A 21,175-nucleotide genomic window follows, 5' to 3' on the forward strand; every position below is an offset into this window, starting at 1 on the left:
AGGATAGACTGAATACGCTTATACCAAATGACAATAATTATGGGCCCAGCACGCCAAATGACAGTAATTAATGTGAAACATGACATTCTCCTCTGCAGCCAGCTCTAAGGCCACTCCCACTCATTCACCAAGGCTACTGATCATATTTGATTTGTATTTGGGTCCTTATTACGTCTCTTCTTAAAAAATGAACAATGCTCAATGAATGTTCATTGAAAAAATTTGAGGAACTTTTTATTTCAGCAAACAACATGGTGAAAATATTTTTAAGTCTTTGGTGCCCTCAGGTGGTACAATATTGCAAAGCAATTTAGAAAAATAACTGCATGTATTATTATTATTAGCAGTGGTAGTAGTATTTTTTAATCTTGAGCCCAGTTTGAGTTTAGGTTGCTACTTCTATGTATTAATAAGTCTTTTCTTGCATTCCAAATTATCTTGCATAAGTCAAATAATTATTTGGATATATTCCATCCACACCTCCCATTTCATGTTGATACAGTTTGAAATGTCAATATTCATTACTGAATAGTTTCTCACTAGCTATCCAGCTGACAAATCTACCATACCCCATCACTTTTTACTCTCCTGTGGCCAAGAAAAATTGAGTGGTTCACATTGTTGCAGTTAGTTGTTTGATGAGGGGTGAGTTGTATATTTATTTATTTATATATTTATTTAAATGTTATTGTTATGTTAATCACCACACATTACATCATTAGTTTTTGATGTAGTGTTCCATGATTCATTGTTTGTGTATAACACCCAGTGCTCCATGCAGAACATGGCCTCTTTAATACCCATCACCAGGCTAACCCATCCCCCCACCCCCTCCCCTCTAGAACCCTCAGTTTGTTTTTCAGAGTCCATCGTCTCTCATGGTTTGTCTCCCCCTCCGATTTCCCCCCCTTCCTTCTTCCCCTCCTATCTTCTTTTTTTTTATTTAACATATATTGTATTATTTGTTTCGGAGGTACAGATCTGTGATTCAACAGTCTTGCACAATTCACAGCGCTCACCATAGCACATACCCTCCCCAATGTCTATCACCCAGCCACCCCATCCCTCCCACCCCCCCACCACTCCAGCAACCCTCAGTTTGTTTCCTGAGATTAGGAATTCCTCATATCAGTGAGGTCATATGATACATGTCTTTCTCTGACTGATTTATTTCGCTCAGCATAATACCCTCCAGTTCCATTCACGTCATTGCAGATGGCAAGATCTCATTCCTTTTGATGGCTGCATAATATTCCATAGTGTGTGTGTGTGTGTGTGTGTGTGTGTGTGTGTATACCACCTCTTCTTTATCCATTCATCTGTCAATGGACATCTTAGCTCTTTCCACAGTTTAGCTATTGTGGACATTGCTGCTATAAACATTGGGGTGCATGTACCCCTTTGGATCCCTACATTTGTATTGTTGAGGTAAATAGTAGTGCAATTACTGGATCGTATGGTAGCTCTATTTTCAGCTGTTTGAGGAACCTCCATACTGTTTTCCAGAGTGGCTGCACCAGCTTGCATTCCCACCAACAGTGTAAGAGGGTTCCCCTTTCTCCGCATGCCCGCCAACATCTGTCGTTTCCCGACTTGTTAATTTTAGCCATTCTGACTGGTGTGAGGTGATATCTCATTGAGGTTTTGATTTGGATTTCCCTAATGCTGAGCGATCTTGAACACTTTTTCATGCGTCTGTTGGCCATTTGGATGTCCTCTTTGGAAAAATGTCTGCTCATGTCTTCTGCCCATTTCTTGATTGGATCATTTGTTCTTTGGGTGTTGAGTTAAAGAAGTTCTTTATAGATTTTGGATACTAGCCCTTTATCTGATATGTCATTTGCAAATATCTTCTCCCATTCTATCGGTTGTCTTTTGGTTTTGTGGACTGTTTCTTTTGCTGTGCAAAAGCTTTTTATCTTGATGAAGTCCCAAAAGTTCATTTTTGCCCTTGCTTCCCTTGCCTTTGGCAATGTTTCTAGGAAGAAATTGCTGCGGCTGAGGTCGAAGAGGTTGCTGCCTGTGTTCTCCTTTAGGATTTTGATGGACTCCTGTCTCACATTTAGGTCTTTCAACCATTTGGAGTCTATTTTTGTGTGTGGTGTAAAGAAATGGTCCAGTTTCATTCTTCTGCATGTGGCTATCCAATTTTCCCAACACTATTTGTTGAAGAGACTTTTTCCATTGGACATTCTTTCCTGCTTTGTCGAAGATTAGTTGACCAAAGAGTTGAGGGTCCATTTCTGGGCTCTCTATTCAGTCCCATTGATCTCTGTGTCTGTTTTTGTGCCAGTACCATACTGTCTTGATGATGACAGCTTTGTAATAGAGCTTGAAGTCTGGCATTGTGATGTGGCCAGCTTTGCTTTTCTTTTTCAACATTCTTCTGGCTATTCGGGGTCTCCTCTGGTTCCATACAAATTTTAGGATTATTTGTTCCATTTCTTTGAAAAAAGCGGATGGTATTTTGATGGGGATTGCATTGAATGTGTAGACTGCCCTAGGTAGCATTGACATCTTCACAATATTTGTTCTTGCAATCCATGAGCATGGAACATTTTTCCATTTCTTTGTGTCTTCCTCAATTTCTTTCATGAATATTTTATAGTTTTCTGAGTACAGATCCTTTGCCTCTTTGGTTAGATTCATTCCTAGGTATCTTATGGTTTGGGGTGCAATTGTAAATGGAATCGACTCCTTAATTTCTCTCTCTTCTGTCTTATTGTTGGTGTATAGGAATGCCACTGATTTCTGTGCATTGATTTTATATCCTGCCAATTTACTGAATTCCTGTATGAATTCTAGCAGATTTGGGGTGGAGTCTTTTGGGTTTTCCACATAAAGTATCATATCATCTGCAAAGAGTGAGAGTTTCACTTCTTCTTTGCCAATTTGGATGCCTTTTATTTCTTTTTGTTGTCTGATTGCTATGGCTAGGACTTCTAACACTGTGTTGAATAGCAGTGGTGATAGTGGACATTCCTGCCGCATTCCTGACCTTAGGGCGAAAGCTCTCAGTTTTTCTCCATTGAGAATGATATTCGCTGTGGGTTTTTCATAGATGGCTTTTATGATAATGAGGTATGTATCCTCTATCCCTATACTCTGAAGAGTTTTGATCAAGAAAGGATGCTGTACTTTGTCAAATGCTTTTTCTGCATCTATTGAGAGGATCATATGATTCTTGTTCTTTCTTTTGTTAATGTATTGTATCACGTTGATTGATTTGCAGATGTTGAACCAACCTTGCAACCCAAGGATAAATCCCACTTGGTCGTGGTGAATAATCCTTTGAATGTACTCTGGGATCCTATTGCCTAGTATTTTGGTGACAATTTTTACATCCATGTTCATCAAGGATATTGGTCTGTAATTCTCTTTTTTGATGGGGTCTTTGGTTTTGGGATCAAGGTAATGGTGTCCTCATAAAACGAGTTTGGAAGTTTTCCTTCCATTTCTACTTTTTGGAACAGTTTCAGAAGAATAGGTACTAATTCTTCTTTAAATGTTGGTAGACTTCCCCTGGGAAGCCATCCGGCCCTGGGTTTTTTTTTTGTTGGGAGATTTTTGATGACTGTTTCAATTTCTTTAGTAGTTATAGGTCTGTTCAGGTTTTCTATTTCTTCCTTGTTCAGTTTTGGTAGTTGATACATCTCTAGGAATGCATCCATTTCTTCCACGTTATCTAATTTGCTGGCATACAGTTGCTTATAGTATGTTCTTATAATTGTTTGTATCTCTTTGGTGTTGGTTGTGATCTCTCCTCTTTCATTTATGATTTTGTTGATTTGGGTCATTTCTCTTTTCTTTTTGATCAGTCTGGCCAGGGGTTTATTAATCTTGTTAATTCTTTCAAAGAAACAGCTCCTAGTTTCGTTGATCTGTTCTACTGTTCTTTTGGTTTCCGTTTCATTGATTTCTGCTCTGATCTTTATTATTTCTCTTCTCCTGCTGGGTTTAGGCTTTATTTGCTGTTCTTTCTCCAGCTCCATTAAGTGTAGGGTTAAGTTGTGTATCTCTTGTTTCTTGAGAAAGGCTTGTGTTGCTATATACTTTCCTCTTAGGACTGCCTTTGCTGTATCCCAAAGACTTTGAACAGTTGTGTTTTCATTTTCATTTGTTTCCATGAATTTTTTAAATTCTTCTTTAATTTCCTGGTTGACCCATTCATTCTTTAGTAGGATGCTCTTTAGCCTCCATGTATTTGAGTTCTTTCTGACTCTCCTCTTGTGATTGAGTTCTAGTTTCAAAGCATTGTGGTCTGAAAATATGCAGGGAATGTTCCCTATCTTTTGGTACCGGTTGAGACCTCGGATGTGATCTATTCTGGAGAATGTTCCATGGGCACTAGAGAAGAATGTGTATTCTGTTGCTTTGGGATGGAATGTTCTGAATATTTCTGTGAAGCCCATTTGGTCCAGTGTGTCATTTAAAGTCTTTATTTCCTTGTTGATCGTTTGCTTAGATGATCTGTCCGTTTCAGTGAGGGGGGGTGTTAAAGTTCCCCACTATTATTGTATTGTTGTCGATGTGTTTCTTTGCTTTTGTTATTAATTGGCTTATATAATTGGCTGCTCCCATGTTAGGGGCATAGATATTTACAATTTTTAGATCTTGTTGGATATACTCCTTAAGTAGGATATAGTGTCCTTCCTCATCTCTTATTATAGTCTTTGGTTAAAATCTAATTTATCTGATATAAGGATTGCCACCCCAGCTTTCTTTTGGTGTCCATTAGCATGGTAAATGGTTTTCCACCCCCTCACTTTCAATCTGGGAGTGTCTAAAATGAGTCTTTTACAGACAACATATTGATGGGTCTTGTTTTTTTACCCAGTCTGATAGCCTGTGTCTTTTGATTGGGGCATTTAGCCCATTTACATTCAGGATAACTATTGAAAAATATGAATTTAATGCCATTGTATTGCCTGTAAGATGTTCCTTTCTGGTCTATGTTGCTTTTATGCTCTCTCATTGCTTAGAGGACCCCTTTCAATATTTCTCATAGGGCTGGTTTCGTGTTTGCAAAGTCCTTTAGTTTTTGTTTGTCCTGGAAGCTTTTTATCTCTCCTTTTATTTTCAGTGACAGCCTAGCTGGATATAGTATTCTTGGCTGCATATTTTTCTCGTTTAGTGCTCTGAATATATCATGCCAGTCCTTTCTGGCTTGCCAGGTCTCTGTGGAGAGGTCTGTTGCCAGTCTAATGTTTCTACCATTGTAGGTTACATATCTCTTTTCCGAGCTGCTTTCAGGATTTTCTCTTTGTCTCTGAGGCTCGTAAGTTTTACTATTAGATGTCGGGGTGTTGGCCTATTTTTACTGATTTTGAGAGGGATTCTCTGTGCGTCCTGGAATTTGATGCCTGTTTCCTTCCCCAAATTAGGGAATTTCTCTGCTATAGTTTGCTCCAATATACCTTCTGTCCCTCTCTCTCTTTCTTCTTCTTCTGGGATCCCAATTATTCTAATGTTGTTTCGTCTCATGGTATCACTTATCTCTCAAATTCTGCCCTTGTGATCCAGTAGTTGTTTATCTCTCTTTTTCTCTGCTTCTTTATTTTATATCATTTGGTCTTCTATATCACTCATTCTCTCTTCTGCCTCATTTATCCTAGCAGTTAGAGCCTCCATTTTTGATTGCACCTCATTAATAGCCTTTTTGATTTCAACTTGGTTAGATTTTAGTTCTTTTATTTCTCCAGAAAGGGTTTCTCTAATAACTTCCATGCTTTTTTCAAGCCCAGCTAGTATCTTTAAAATCATCCTTCTGAACTCTAGGTCTGACATCGTACTAATGTCTGTATTGATTAGGTCCCTGGCAGTTGGTACTGCCTCTTGTTCTTTTTTTTTAGGTGATTTTTTCCATCTTGTCATTTTGTCCAGAAGAGAATAGATGAATGAGAGAACAGAATGCTAACAGGGTAACAATATCCGAAGAAAATATACTCTAAACAAATCAGAAAAGACCTGAAACCGGGGGAAGAAAAAGGGAAAGAAAAAAGAAAAAAAAAAAGATAAAAACAAACAAAAACAAAACAAAACAAAAAAACAGAATATGATCAAATATGATCAAGCTGGTGCATAGATTGGTGCCACACACTAGATTTTGGGTGTATTTCTGTCTGTTAGAAGAAAGTGCCTCCCAAAATTCTAAAGAAAGAAAGCTTACATATTTACAAAAATAAGGGTTAATACGATGAAGGGATGGAATATGATTGTAAAGATGAAAGTTATTAAAAATTTTATAAAAGGAATTCATAAGAAGTTGGTTGGAAAAAGAAAGAAGAGGAGTTAAAAAAAAAGAAAAAAAAGGGAGAGAATGTGATCAGGCAGGAGACTAGAACAAAGCCATACAGGAGAGATTTAGGGTATATTTTGGTCTGTTAGAAGAAACTGTATCTCAAAATTTTAAAGAGATAACAACTTATATATATATACCAAAAATAAGGGTAACTACTATGAAGGGATAGAATATGACTCTAAAAATGAAAAATAAAAATGTTTTTTTTTTAAAAAGGGATTGATAAGATGTTGGTTGAAAAAGGGAAAAAGAAAAATTAAAAAAAAAGACAGCTAAAAAAATTAACTTTGAATGACTAAAGAATCATGGTAAAAAAAAGCCATGAATTCTATGTGCAGTATTCTCCTAGCTCTGGAGTTCTCCTGTTCTCATTGATCGGTAAACTTGGTGTTGGATGGCTGCAATTGCTGATCTTCTGGGGGAGGGGCCTGTTGCCGTGGTTCCCAAATGTCTTTGCCAGAGGCGGAATTGCCCCGCCCTTGCCGGGTCCAGGCTAAATAATCTGCTCGGGTTTGCTTTCAGGAGTTTTTGTTCCCTGCAAGCTTTCTGTACAGCGTTGGAGGACGACAGTGAAAATCGTGGCCTCCCAATCTCTGCCCGGGAGGATCCAAGAACTCGGGGCCCCGCTCCTCAGTGCGCCCCCAGAGAAAAGCAGTCAGTCACTCCCGTCTCCCAGGTCTCCGGCGGCACTCCGTGCTCACCCGGCCTGTGACTGAGTGTTTCTATCTCTGGCACACGACCCTGGGTGGCATCTGCAAACCTAGCAGATCCCTGCGGTGCGCTCCCGCGCCGCTCCTCCCGGGGGAGGAAGGGGAGTCTCCCCAGATCTGCCGCTTGTTGGGTCCCTGCTGGGGGATCAGTGGCCTGACTGTGCTGCGGATCATGGTCTATGGCAACCCCGAGCTGAGAGCCCGCGCCTCGGCTCCATCTCTGCAGTCGGCTTCCCGCTCCGATACCTGGGAGCTCTGCCGCACTCAGGCACCCGCGGTCTTTCTGTGACCCCCAGGGTCCTGAGACCATACTGTCCCGCGAGGGTTCCACCCCCCCGCTTAGCCACTGGAGCGACGTCCCTATGTGGAGCCGGCTTCTAAAAGTTCTGATTTTGTGCTCCGCGGCTCTATCACTTGCCAGAAGCGGCTGACGGAGGCCCCCTCCCCCGCCGTCTATCTTCCTGAATATCGCCTCGGATTCACTTCTCCTCACGTCCTACCTTCCAGAAAGTGGTGGGAAATCCCCCGAGTGGGGGCTTGATCCCAGGACCCTGAGAGCACAACCTGAGCCAAAACCAAGAGTAGGAAGCTTAGCCAAATGAGCCACCCAGGCTCTTCATTTTTAAAATGCAAAAACTAATATTTTGCAGCATTGTTATGAGGAATAGAAAAATGCAAGTGTTTCACACGGTGCCTTGCCATACAGTAGACTCTCAATAAATGGTTGTTTCATTAATCAGGATTCTGCTAGTGGCAAGTGACAGAAACTGAACTCAAGCTTGTCAAGCAGAAAAGGAATGTGATCAGTAGGAAGAACCGGAGTAGTCAGTAACTCATTGTCATCAGGACAATGACATCTCTCTCTTCCCCTACCTCCCCTCCTTCCCTTTCTCTCCCATACACACGCTGCCTTATCTACTGAGGTTTACCCTTATTGTCCTGTTTGTTTATAACTTCCTCCTTTGGAAGTGGGTGTGGGTATGGATGTGGTGAAGCCTGGTGCAGGCTGGTCCAGGCTTACACCCTCTGTGGTAGCAGCAGAATAGCTTCCAAAGATGTCCACGTCCTAATCCCACGAAGCTGTGACTGTGTTACCTCACATAGCAAAACAGAATTAAGACTGCAATTGGGGGGCATTTGAATTGCACTTTTCTTTTTTAAAGATTTTATTTATTTGTCAGAGAGAGAGAGAGAGAGAGATCACAAGCAGGGGGAGGGGCAGGCAGAGGGAGAAGCAAGGAGCCCGATGCGGGGCTCCATCCCAGGACTCTGTGATCATGACCTGAGCTGAAGTCAGACGCTTAACTAACTGAGCCACCCAGGCGCCCCTTATCTTTGAAATATTATTAAGTGAAAAAAGGAAATTATAGAATATTATGTGTAGCCTGATCCTATTTTGGAAAATTAAAAAAAGAAGATGCATGTGTCTGCCTATTTGTATATTTCTGTATGAACACAGGGAACGTTATGGAAGGATTCTTAAGGTTGATTACTTCTGAGGAGGTGGGATTGGATGCAGAGAAGATTACCTTTGCATCAATTTTTAATTACTCAAGTAATTAACGAATCCTTATGTTTGTAAACTGGTGCCTTTGAATTCCACTCTTGGTTCTCACCCCTTCCCTCTCCCTTGTTATCTGTTTAGTATGTGGCCTTCCCGGTACTTTCTGTGTATTTACATGGTTATATATGTACATGGAGAGAATTTATAGTATTTGAAAAAACACGTGACACCATGCCCTTTGGATCATTCTGCAATATACTTTTTTCCCTTCACTATTTTTGGATATATATACCCACACGTTAGCACGTGTAAACTACCTTATTCTTTTAAAATGCTGAGTAGCTTAAGGAATCAACCATAGTGCAGATAATCAACCATCTACTTAGCTATTCCCCTGCTGATGGGTAGTTAGATTGTTCTCCTTTTTTAGATATTACAGACAGTGCCACAGTCCCCACTCTTGTGGCCTTGTATACATGTTCCTGTTTTTCTGGGAGAGTCACTAAGTAGTGAAATTGCTGGGTCACAGGGTATGCAATTAAAAAAAAGTTTCAAAATAGATTTGTGGAATTTCCTTTAAAAGATGCTGTGACAATTAAAAAAAAGGCCTAATTTTTAAAGCCAGCATATATTACTTAGGTAATCAAAAATAAAGAAAATCCATAAAAGTATTTGCTAACTCTCTCTTGATATACGGATGAGGTTAGGTGGACTTTTACATGTCTGGGCTCTCTCCAGGGATTCCTCCCATCTGAGGCAGGAGGAGGAGGAAGTCCCCTCAGACAGCAAAGACTAATGAGTCTTTAGAGAACTTGTTTCTGTCCATATGGCATCTGGAACTTAGCTGCAAGGATGAAAAAAATCTTTAAATTTATGATTTGGTCTTCTCTTGCAGATCTAGCATGAGAAAAAAGCATCTTTGAGCACCAGAAAAGATTTTATTTATTTTAAATTTTTTTAAGTAAATTCTACCCCTAACGTGGGACTCAAACTCATGATCCTGAGATCAAGAGTCATATGCTCTACTAACTGAGCAGCCAGGCACCCCGAGATTTTATGTGAGTATGTGAAAATAATGGCTGAGGGAAAAAAGTTCTTTGGAATTCACAGAAAAGTGTGAAATGGGAATGTTTCCTTCTGTGACATCACCAGTGAATGTAGAACATACTTGGATAATTTAATGGGATTTTTAATAGAAATGAAACTACTCAGCTAATGAATTCGTTAGCTTATAGGAGGTTCTCAGAAAAGACATGCAAGTACTTTCATACTCGTTGACAAGGGTATCACTTACCAGCAGAGGGGGCCAAAGAACTTTCCATGATTGGGAAACTCCCTGGCTACAGAATGCCGGTCAGGATCACCTTCGCCTGCCTAATGGAGCAGCCTATATAGTGTTTTTAAACTTTGGTGTCCAAGAAGCAACACCACAGCTTTCATTAACGTTATTAAAAATTTATACATAGAATAACATATGCATATTGTTAAAAATGTAACACTAAAACATTAACACAAGAAATCTTTTTGTATATAAAAATAGAAAATGATACAAAATATCCCTGCTCTCTCCACCCCTTCATTGTTGCCAATTCTACTGCCCAGGGACAACCATTTTCAATTCCTGTTTCTTTTGCCTTGGAAAAAAATCATGTATCTTTTTAATAATACAACCTCAAAGTAAAAAAGTACAGAAGGGTGCTTAGTGAAAAATATTTTTATTTCCCTCTTGCTTCCCCAGATCCCAATTTCCCTTCACTAGTGGCAACCACCGTGAGCAGTTCATTGACTATCCTTCCAGAAGAAATCCATTTGATGCGTCTTTAACAGAATAATTCCAGAGAAGCAATATATCCATATGGCTCAAAATTTAAAAGCTTCTAACAGGAATTCAGAGAACAGTCTCCCTCTCACCTCTGTCTCTCAGAGGCAATAAATTAAGTCATATTTCTGAATTCATCAATCTGAGACATTAGCTACTGGCTTTATATTACAGTAGATGGTTTGTTGCTTGTACTCCCTATTTCCATCTTCAACCTCCCGATGTGAACAAAACAATGGGCATTTTGTAGACCATATCCTTCATTGCTGAGCTTAATATTGGAGTAATTTTTCCTTTCTTATGTAATATTTGGCCAATTAGCCTGGCTTTAATTGTCTTACTTTTTCATTGGTTTAGCTTTTTTATGCTTTTGGTACTGATTTTGCATGCATGTCATCAGATTTGTCAAATGCCAATGATATTTTCCCAATTACCAAACATTATCTTTTCTCCATTCTCTGTCTTCTTGCTCTTCTGAGCTGAACTGCTTGTGCTCTGAGCCTGTGCAGAACTCCCGTCCTCCAACTTGCCTTTACCCCTTAACTCTGTTGGAGCTCCTTTTGCCTGGGTCCCATGTGTTAAATTCATTAAACAGGAAGTCCTCTAGACTGATGAGGTTCTAATGCTGTGGTGGCCTATGCAAGCAAACCGAAATCTAAGCCTGGAAATGCCTCAAGCTTAAAAATGGAAACACTAGAGACAACCACTCATGGATAGCCAACTAGCCTTTAAGCTATAGCTGGGTATATAATTTCCTTTCTTTGCTTCCACACCATCTCTAAGTCTTTCTCTTGCTCCTGTTGGGTGAGCACTTCTAACCACCTCTGGTTTGACGCTGACTGATCAGATTAATTTTTGGCTCTAGCTCTCAAAAATTTTCATGTGCCTCAGTTTATCGTTTAACACATTCCCCTTTTCTGGGCTTATTCCCTCATTTTCTGGAACACATCTTCCAGAACCTTCTTCCCAAGAGAGGGTACACATTTAATATTTTGAATTCCTGGGGCGCCTGGGTGACTCAGTCGGTTAAGCGACTGCCTTCAGCTCAGGTCATGATCCTGGAGTCCCGGGATTGAGTCACACATCGGGCTCCCTGCTCAGCGGGGAGTCTGCTTCTCCCTCTGACCCTTCCCCCTCTCATGTGCTCTCTCTCTCTTTCTCATTCTCGCTCTCTCAAATAAGTAAGTAAATAAATAAAATCTTTTTTTTTTTTAATTTTTTTATTGTTATGTTAATCACCATATATTACATCATTAGTTTTTGGTGCAGTGTTCCATGATTCATTGTTTGTTCATAACACCCAGTGCTCCATGCAGAACGTGCCCTCCTCAATACCCATCACCAGGCTAACCCATCCCCCTACCCCCCTCCCCTCTAGAATCCTCAGTTTGTTTTTCAGAGTCCATCATCTCTCATGGTTCGTCTCCCCCTCTGACATACTCCCCTTTTCTTCCTCTCCTGTTATCTTCTTCTTTTTCTTTTTTCTTAAAATATGTTGCGTTATTTGTTTCAGAAATACAGAACTGTGATTCAACAGTCTTGCACAATTCACAGCGCTCACCGTAGCACATACCCTCCCCAATGTCTATCACCCAGCCACCCCATCCCTCCCACCCCCAACCACTCCAGTAACACTCAGTTTGTTTCCTGAGATTAAGAATTCCTCATATCAGTGAGGTCATGTGATACATGTCTTTCTCTGATTGACTTATTTCACTCAGCATAACACCCTCCAGTTCCATCCACGTCGTTGCAAATGGCAAGATCTCATTCCTTTTGATGGCTGCATAATATTCCATTGTGTATATATACCACATCTTCTTTATCCATTCATCTGTTGATGGGCATCTTGGCTCTTTCCACAGTTTGGCTATGGTGGACATTGCCGCTATAAACATTGGGGTACACGTACCCCTTCGGGTCCCTACATTTGTGTCTTTGTGGTAAATACCCAGTAGTGCAATTGCTGGATCGAACGGTAGCTCTAATTTCAACTGTTTGAGGAACCTCCATACTGTTTTCCAGAGTGGTTGCACCAGCTTGCATTCCCACCAACAGTGTAGGAGGGTTCCCCTTTCTCCACATCCCCGCCAACATCTGTCGTTCCCTGACTTGTTAATTTTAGCCATTCTGACGGGTGTGAGGTGGTATCTCATTGAGGTTTTGATTTGGATTTCCCTGATGCCGAGCGATGTTGAGCACTTTTTCATGTGCCTGTTGGCCATTTGGATGTCTTCTTTGGAGAAATGTCTGTTCATGTCTTCTGCCCATTTCTTGATTGGATTATTTGTTCTTTGGGTGTTGAGTTTGATAAGTTCTTTATAGATTTTGGATACTAGCCCTTTATCTGATATGTCATTTGCAAATATTTTCTCCCATTCTGTCGGTTGTCTTTTGGTTTTGTGGACTGTTTCTTTTGCTGTGCAAAAGCTTTTTATCTTGATGAAATCCCAATAGTTCATTTTTGCCCTGGCTTCCCGTGCTTTTGGCGATATTTCTAGGAAGAAGTTGCTGCAGCTAAGGTCAAAAAGGTTGCTACCTGTGTTCTCCTTTAGGATTTTGATGGACTCCTGTCTCACGTTTAGGTCTTTCAACCATTTGGAGTCTATTTTTGTGTGTGGTGTAAGGAAATGGTCCAGTTTCATTCTTCTGCATGTGGCTGTCCAATTTTCCCAACACCATTTGTTGAAGAGACTGTCTTTTTGCCATTGCACATTCTTTCCTGCTTTGTCAAAGATAAGTTGACCATAGAGTTGAGGGTCCATTTCTGGGCTCTCGATTCTGTTCCATTGATCTATGTGTCTGTTTTTGTGCCAGTACCATACTGTCTTGATGATGACAGCTTTGTAATAGAGCTGGAAGTCCGGAATTGTGATGCCGCCAGCTTTGCTTTTCTTTTTCAATATTCCTCTGGCTATTCGGGGTCTCTTCTGGTTCCATACAAATTTTAGGATTATTTGTTCCATTTCTTTGAAAAAAGTGGATGGTATTTTGATGGGGATTGCATTGAATGTGTAGATTGCTCTAGGTAGCATTGACATCTTCACAATGTTGATTCTCCCAATCCATGAGCATGGAACGTTTTTCCATTTCTTTGTGTCTTCTTCAATTTCTTTCATGAGTATTTTATAGTTTTCTGAGTACAGATCCTTTGCCTCTTTGGTTAGATTTATTCCTAGGTATCTAATGGTTTTGGGTGCAATTGTAAATGGGATCGACTCCTTGATTTGTCTCTCTTCTGTCTTGTTGTTGGTGTATAGGAATGCCACTGATTTCTGTGCATTGATTTTATAGCCTGCTACTTGACTGAATTCCTGTATGAGTTCTAGCAGTTTTGGGGTGGAGTCTTTTGGGTTTTCCACATACAGTATCATATCATCTGCAAAGAGTGAGAGTTTGACTTCCTCTTTGCCGATTTGGATGCCTTTGATTTCTTTTTGTTGTCTGATTGCTGTGGCTAGGACTTCTAATACTACGTTGAATAGCAGTGGTGATAGTGGACATCCCTGCTGCGTTCCTGACCTTAGGGGAAAAGCTCTCAGCCTTTCCCCATTGAGAATGATATTCGCTGTAGGTTTTTCATAGATGGCTTTTATGATATTGAGGTATGTACCCTCTATCCCTATACTCTGAAGAGTTTTGATCAAGAAAGGATGCTGTACTTTGTCAAATGCTTTTTCTGCATCTATTGAGAGGATCATATGATTCTTGTTCTTTCTTTTGTTAATGTATTGTATCACATTGATTGATTTGCGGATGTTGAACCAGCCTTGCAGCCCAGGAATAAATCCCACTTGGTCCTGGTGAATAATCCTTTTAATGTACTGTTGGATCCTATTGGCTAGTATTTTGGTGAGAATTTTTGCATCCATGTTCATCAAGGATATTGGTCTGTAATTCTCTTTTTTGATGGGGTCTTTGTCTGGTTTTGGGATCAAGGTAATGCTGGCCTCATAGAATGAGTTTGGAAGTTTTCCTTCCATTTCTATTTTTTGGAACAGTTTCAGGAGAATAGGTATTAATTCTTCTTGAAATGTCTGATAGAATTCCCCTGGGAAGCCATCTGGCCCTGGGCTTTTGTTTCTTGGGAGATTTTTGATGACTGTTTCAATTTCCTTAGTGGTTATAGGTCTGTTCAGGTTTTCTATTTCTTCCTGGTTCAATTTTGGTAGTTGATACATCTCTAGGAATGCACCCATTTCTTCCAGGTTATCTAATTTGCTGGCATAGAGTTGCTCATAATATGTTCTTATAATTGTTTGTATTTCTTTGGTGTTGGTTGTGATCTCTCCTCTTTCATTCATGATTTTGTTGATTTGGGTCATTTCTCTTTTCTTTTTGATAAGTCTGGCCAGGGGTTTATCAATCTTGTTAATTCTTTCAAAGAACCAGCTCCTAGTTTCATTGATCTGTTCTACTGTTCTTTTGGTTTCTAGTTCATTGATTTCTGCTCTGATCTTTATGATTTCTCTTCTCCTGCTGGGTTTAGGCTTTATTTGCTGTTCTTTCTCCAGCTCCTTTAGGTGTAGGGTTAGGTTGTGTATTTGAGACCTCTCTTGTTTCTTGAGAAAGGCTTGTATTGCTATATACTTTCCTCTCAGGACTGCCTTTGCTGTATCCCAAAGATTTTGAACAGTTGTGTTTTCATTTTCATTGGTTTCCAGGAATTTTTTTAATTCTTCTTTGATTTCTTGGTTGACCCATTCATTCTTTAGTAGGATGCTCTTTAGCCTCCATGTATTTGAGTTCTTTCCGACTTTCCTCTTGTGGTTGAGTTCTAGTTTCAAAGCATTGTGGTCTGAAAATATGCAGGGAATGATCCCAATCTTTTGGTACCGATTGAGACCTGATTTGTGACCTAGGATGTGATCTATTCTGGAGAATGTTCCATGGGCACTAGAGAAGAATGTGTATTCCTTTGTTTTGGGATGGAATGTTCTGAATATGTCTGTGAAGTCCATTTGGTCCAGTGTGTCATTTAAAGTCTTTATTTCCTTGTTGATCTTTTGCTTAGATGATCTGTCCATTTCAGTCAGGGGGGTGTTAAAGTCCCCCACTATTATTGTATTGTTATCAATGTGTTTCTTTGCTTTTGTTATTAATTGCCTTATATAATTGGCTGCTCCCATGTTCGGGGCATAGATATTTACAATTGTTAGATCTTCTTGTTGGATAGACCCTTTAAGTAGGATATAGTGTCCTTCCTCATCTCTTATTACAGTCTTTGTTTTAAAATCTAGTTTGTCTGATATAAGGATTGCCACCCCAGCTTTCTTTTGGTGTCCATTAGCATGGTAAATGGTTTTCCACCCCCTCACTTTCAATCTGGGGGTGTCTTTGGGTCTAAAATGAGTCTCTTGCAGACAGCATATTGATGGGTCTTGTTTTTTAATCCAATCTGATAGCCTGTGTCTTTTGATTGGGGCATTTAGCCCATTTACATTCAGGGTAACTATTGAAAGGTATGAATTTAGTGTCATTGTATTACCTGTAAGGTGACTGTTAACTGTCTGTTGTCTGTGTTCGTTTCTGCTCTTTGCTGCTTTTAGGTTCTTTCTTTGCTTAGAGGACCCCTCTCAGTATTTCTTGGAGGGCTGGTTTCATGTTTGCAAATTCCTTTAGTTTTTGTTTGTTCTGGAAGCTTTTTATCTCTCCTTCTATTTTCAATGATAGCCTAGCTGGATATAGTATTCTTGGCTGCATATTTTTCTCGTTTAGTGCTCTGAAGATATCTTGCCAGTCCTTTCTGGCCTGCCAGGTCTCTGTGGATAGGTCTGTTGCCAATCTAATGTTTCTACCATTGTAGGTTACATATCTCTTCTCCCGAGCTGCTTTCAGGATTTTCTCTTTGTCTCTGAGACTCGTAAGTTTTACTATTAGATGTCGGGGTGTTGACCTATTATTATTGATTTTGAGAGGGGTTCTCTGTGCCTCCTGGATTTTAATGCCTGTTTCCTTCCTCACATTAGGGAAGTTCTCTGCTATAATTTGCTCCAATATACCTTCTGCCCCCCTCTCTCTCTTTTCTTCTTCTGGGATCCCAATTATTCTAATGTTGTTTCGTCTTATCATATCACTTATCTCTCGAATTCTGCCCTCGTGATCCTGTAGTTGTTTCTCTCTCTTTTTCTCAGCCTCTTTATTTTCCATCCTTTGGTCTTCTATATCGCTGATTCTCTCTTCTGCCTCATTTATCCTAGCATTTAGTGCCCCCATTTTTGATTGCACCTCATCAATAGCCTTTTTGATTTCGATTTGGTTAGATTTTAGTTCTTTTATTTCTCCAGAAAGGGTTTCTCTAATAACTTCCACGCTTTTTTCAAGCCCAGCTAGTATCTTTAAAATCATGATTCTGAACTCTAGGTCCGACATCGTACTAATATCCGTATTGAGTAGGTCCCTGGCTGAGGGTACTACCTCTTGTTCTTTTTGCTGAGGTGATTTCTTTCGTCTTGTCATTTTGTCCAGAGGAGAATAGATGAATGAGAGAACAAAATGCTAACAGGTTTACAACGTCCCCAGCAAATATACTGTATACAAATCAGAAAAGACCTGACACCAGGGGAAAAGAAAGGGAAAGAAAGAAAAAAGAAAGAGAAAAAGAAAAAAAAAAAAAGAAAAAAAAAGAAAAAAACTAAAACAAAACAATACAAAAAAGGCAGAATATGATCAAATATGGTCAGGCTAGTGCATAGATCAGTGCCACACACTAGATTTTGGGCGTATTTTGGTCTGTTAGAAAAAAGTGCCTCCTAAAATTTTAAAGGAAGAAAGACATATATGTACAAAATAAGGGTTGATACAATGAAGGGATGGAAGATGACTGTAAAGATGAAAATTATAAAAGATTTTATAAAAGGACTTGGTAAGATAAGTTGTTTGAAAAAAGAAAGAAGATTTAAGAAAAAAAAAAAGGAAAAAGGGAGAGATTGTGATCAGGCAGGAGACTAGAACAAAGCCATACACTAGTGATTTAGGGTATATTTTGATCTGTTAGAAGAAACTGTACCTCAAAATTTTAAAGAGAGAACAACTTATATATATATGCCAAAAATAAGGGTAACTACTATGAAGGGATAAAATATGACTCTAAAAATGAAAAATAAAAAATGTTTTTTTTTTTTTTTAAAAAGGGATTTATAAGATGTTGGTTGAAAAAGGGAAAAAGAAAAATAAAAAAAACAGTCAACAAAAATTAACTTTGATGAAATAATGAATCATGGTTAAAAAAAAAAAAAAAAAAAGCCATGAATCTATGTGCAGTATTCCCTTAGCGCTGGAGTTCTCCTATTCTCCTTGATCGATCAACTTGGTCTTGGCTTGCTGGCTGTTTGTGCTGATCTTCTGGGGGAGGGGCCTGTTGCTGTGGTTTCCAAATGTCTTTGCCGGAGGCGGAATTGCCCCGCCCTTGTCGGTCCGGGCTAAGGAAGCTGCTCCGGTTTGCTCTCAGGAGCTTTTGTTCCCTGCAAGCTCTCGGCACAGCTTTGGAGGCCCAGGGCAGAAATGGTGGCCTCCCAATCTCCACTTGGAGGAGCTGAGAACTCGGGGCCCCTCTCCTCAGTGTGCCCCCAGAGAAAAGCAGTCACTTCCGTGTCCCCGGTCTCCGGCCGCACTCCGTGCTCACCCGGCCTGTGATCGAGCGCTGCTATCTCTGGCACCCGACCCTGCGCGGAGTCTCCAAACCCAGCAGATCCCTGCAGTGCGTTCCCGCACCGCCCCTCCCCGGGAAGGAAGGGGAGTCTCCCCGGATCTGCTGCTTGTTGGGTCCCTGCTGGGGGAGCCGTGCCCCGACTGGGCCGCAGATCACAGTTTATGGCAACCCCGAGCTAAGAGCCCGCGACTCTGCTCCGTATCTGCAGCCGGCTTCCCTGCTCTGATACCTGGGAGCTCTGGCGCACTCAGGCACCCCGGTCTCTCTGTGACCCCAAGGGTCCTGAGACCACACTGTCCCGGGAGGATTCCACCCCCCGCTTAGCCACTGCAGCGACTTCCCTCCGCCGAGCCAACTTCTAAAAGGTCCGATTTTGTGCTCCGCGGTTCTATCACTTGCCAGAAGCGGCCGGCGGAGGCCCCTCCCCCGCCGTCTATCCTCCCGAATATCGCCTCGGATTCACTTCTCCGCAAGCCCTACCTTCCAGTAAGTGGTCGCTTCTCTGTTCAGAGAGTTGTTGCTACTCTCCTGTTCGATCTCCTGTTGAGTTCGTAGGTGTTCAGAATGGTTTGATCCCTATTCAGCTGAATTCCTGAGACCAGACGAAATCTAGGTCTCCTACTCCTCCGCCATCTTGCTCCGCCCCAATAAATAAAATCTTTAAAAAAATATTTTGAATTCCTTGCAAGTCTGAATATATCTTACTTCTTGATCTATACTTTGGCCCAATATGTATTTCCAGGTTAGTGATCTTTTCCTTGCAGAATTTCTCCATTGCTTTTCAGTGTCTCTGGTTGAGAAGTCTGAAGTCATTCCGATTCCTGATTCTTTGTATGTGATCTGCTTTTATCTTTGTTTATTTCTAGGTTCATGGCATTTTGTGAAGATACTAGTTTGTGTAGGTCTTCCTTCATTTATTCTTCTAGGCATTGAGGAGGCCTTTTCAATTCTTGGAACTTTTCCTATATCTCTTTACTTTCTTCCTTCCAACAGGCCATCTGCTGTTGTATCTACCCCTGTAAATTTGTTCCTGTGGTCTTACAGGTCTCATATGCATTTCCTATTAGTTTAGTGAAGTTCCGAAAAGATTGAGGAGATAACACGGGTGCTAAGTTGGTCACAGTAAACCAAGTGTTTCTGTCCCTTTACTTTTTAGAGGATTCCTGAAAGAGGGGCCTGGTGTGAGGGGCCCGGTGTGAATCTGTGGAAAGCATCCCAGGAAACACGAAACACAGAACCAGCAGGATATCTTTAAGTAAATGGTTTTATAAGGGGAATGTTTTAGAAAAGGCCCCCTTCTCTTTTGCCCTTGCCCCTTCCTTGTTACCAGAATTAAAGTGGGAACTGTAGACAGGGAAGGGTGCATTTTGGAGAGCTTAGCAAGGAAGAAGGAGCGGGACGTGCAGCCTGCCTGACCGTGGAGCAGAAGAACACAGAGGGAATGGGGTGGACGAGTAATGGGGCTCCTTTCACCTCGGGTGCCCGTTCCCAGATCCCAGTATCACCCTGGTGGGGCCCCTTCTTGGCCCCAGACAAACTCCTAAACTCCCGTGTGTGTCCTTGCACACACCTTCTCTGTTAGCGAAGAAAACCTTTTTTTTTTTTTTTTTTTTTTTTTTTTTAAAACCCTGTCCTTTAGGTCTTTATACACGTCGGTCCTCGCTCATGTAGCAGTTCAGTGGTTCTCAAATCTGAAAGCATAGTGGAATTAGTTGGGGGAGCTTTCAAAAAACCCAACGTCCCATCTCTACTTACTCAGAAGTCCGGGGGATGAGGCCCAAGAGTCTAAACACTGCTCCGCAGACGCTTGGCCTGATTTGGGAAGTGCTGGGGTAGCTCATGGCTTTTCTCAGGCAGAGAATTAACCTCTCCTTAAAGAGACGATGTGGAAGGAACATGGTGGTGACTTTTGTGGCTCTAGCTTTGGCATGTGGTCCTTTGGAGTCCTTCCTAACCTGTTGACGGCACTGGTTGGTGAGTGACAACGGGAGGAGAAGCAGAAATCAGGTTTCTGTTCTAAGCAACTGTCATGTATGTGGTAAGAATACCCTTTTCTTTAATTTAACTTAGTTTTGATTTAATTTGGATATTTCAGTGACATTCAAGGGATAATTTTCTTTGGAAAGACTGGGAAGGAAAGGAAAATGAAAAGTTAATAAGGATTATTATAAGGATTTGTTCAACATTTTTAATAAAAGAAAATGAACACGAGGGGGCAGCAAACCACCGTTCGGAGGAGGGTCTGCAAAAAAGATTGTTTTCTTAGAAATGTGATGTGTTTGTTAAATATCTTCTAAAAAAGGTGGCCCTGATGTCAGAACCACTCTTCCCTGAATGATAGTTTCAATCTTTTCAATGTTTCCCTCCGCATTATCCCACTAACCCCATATGCTTTCCACAAGCACGGTCCCACATGATAGTTGACACCTGTAGTGTTTCCACACACTGGGGCCCTCCCAGGGAACCCGCCTAGTTCCTTTCCCAGAGGCTCCTCACACTGACCCTCCAAGGACACACCACTTCTCCCAGAGAGAAGCTGTTGGAGTCGTTCATTGCCTGCCTCGTGAGGAATGAGGAAGTGGAGGCCTCTCAGTACAGAGTCAACTTAGGCCCTCACACAGGACTCGGGGAGATCAGGTCAGGTGTGCCCATGCTCAGGGATGACCCTGACAGCTTGCACCATGCTGAGGGACATTCTGTAGAGCCAAAAGCTAAATGGTATATGGCTAGGTATTTTATTCTGTATCATCTAAGTCTGTTTCCTCTGCTAACTCTGGGAGTTGTTACCCAGGTTATCTTCTTAACTAGAACTCTCCATAGTCCATCCAAGCAGGAGAAAAAAAGATGTGCTGCATTTTGATTGTTTAAGTGGCCTTAATTTGGTTATTTTTGGTGAAAGGGTGGAGGTTTTCTGTTAGCACTCATAGGGGCCTGGGTACCATATGATGTTTTCTGATAAGTACTCCTAGTGGAGGCTCCACCAGAGCCAGGAGTGTTGGGTTATGATGTTCTGTTCCATGAGCTGTGTGACCTTGAACAGGTCACATAACCTCGATTTCCTCATTTGTAAAGGAAGGAGTTAGCCTAGAAGGTGTTTCTTCATCAGGAGTGTGCACTTCTGGGTCTGGTTTGAAGCATGTAGATCCTCAGGCCACATCCTCTCCCACAGAATCACAGTCTCCAGAGGTAG

This window comes from Zalophus californianus, chromosome 5 (assembly GCF_009762305.2).
Source record: "Zalophus californianus isolate mZalCal1 chromosome 5, mZalCal1.pri.v2, whole genome shotgun sequence".
NCBI lineage: Eukaryota > Metazoa > Chordata > Mammalia > Carnivora > Otariidae > Zalophus > Zalophus californianus.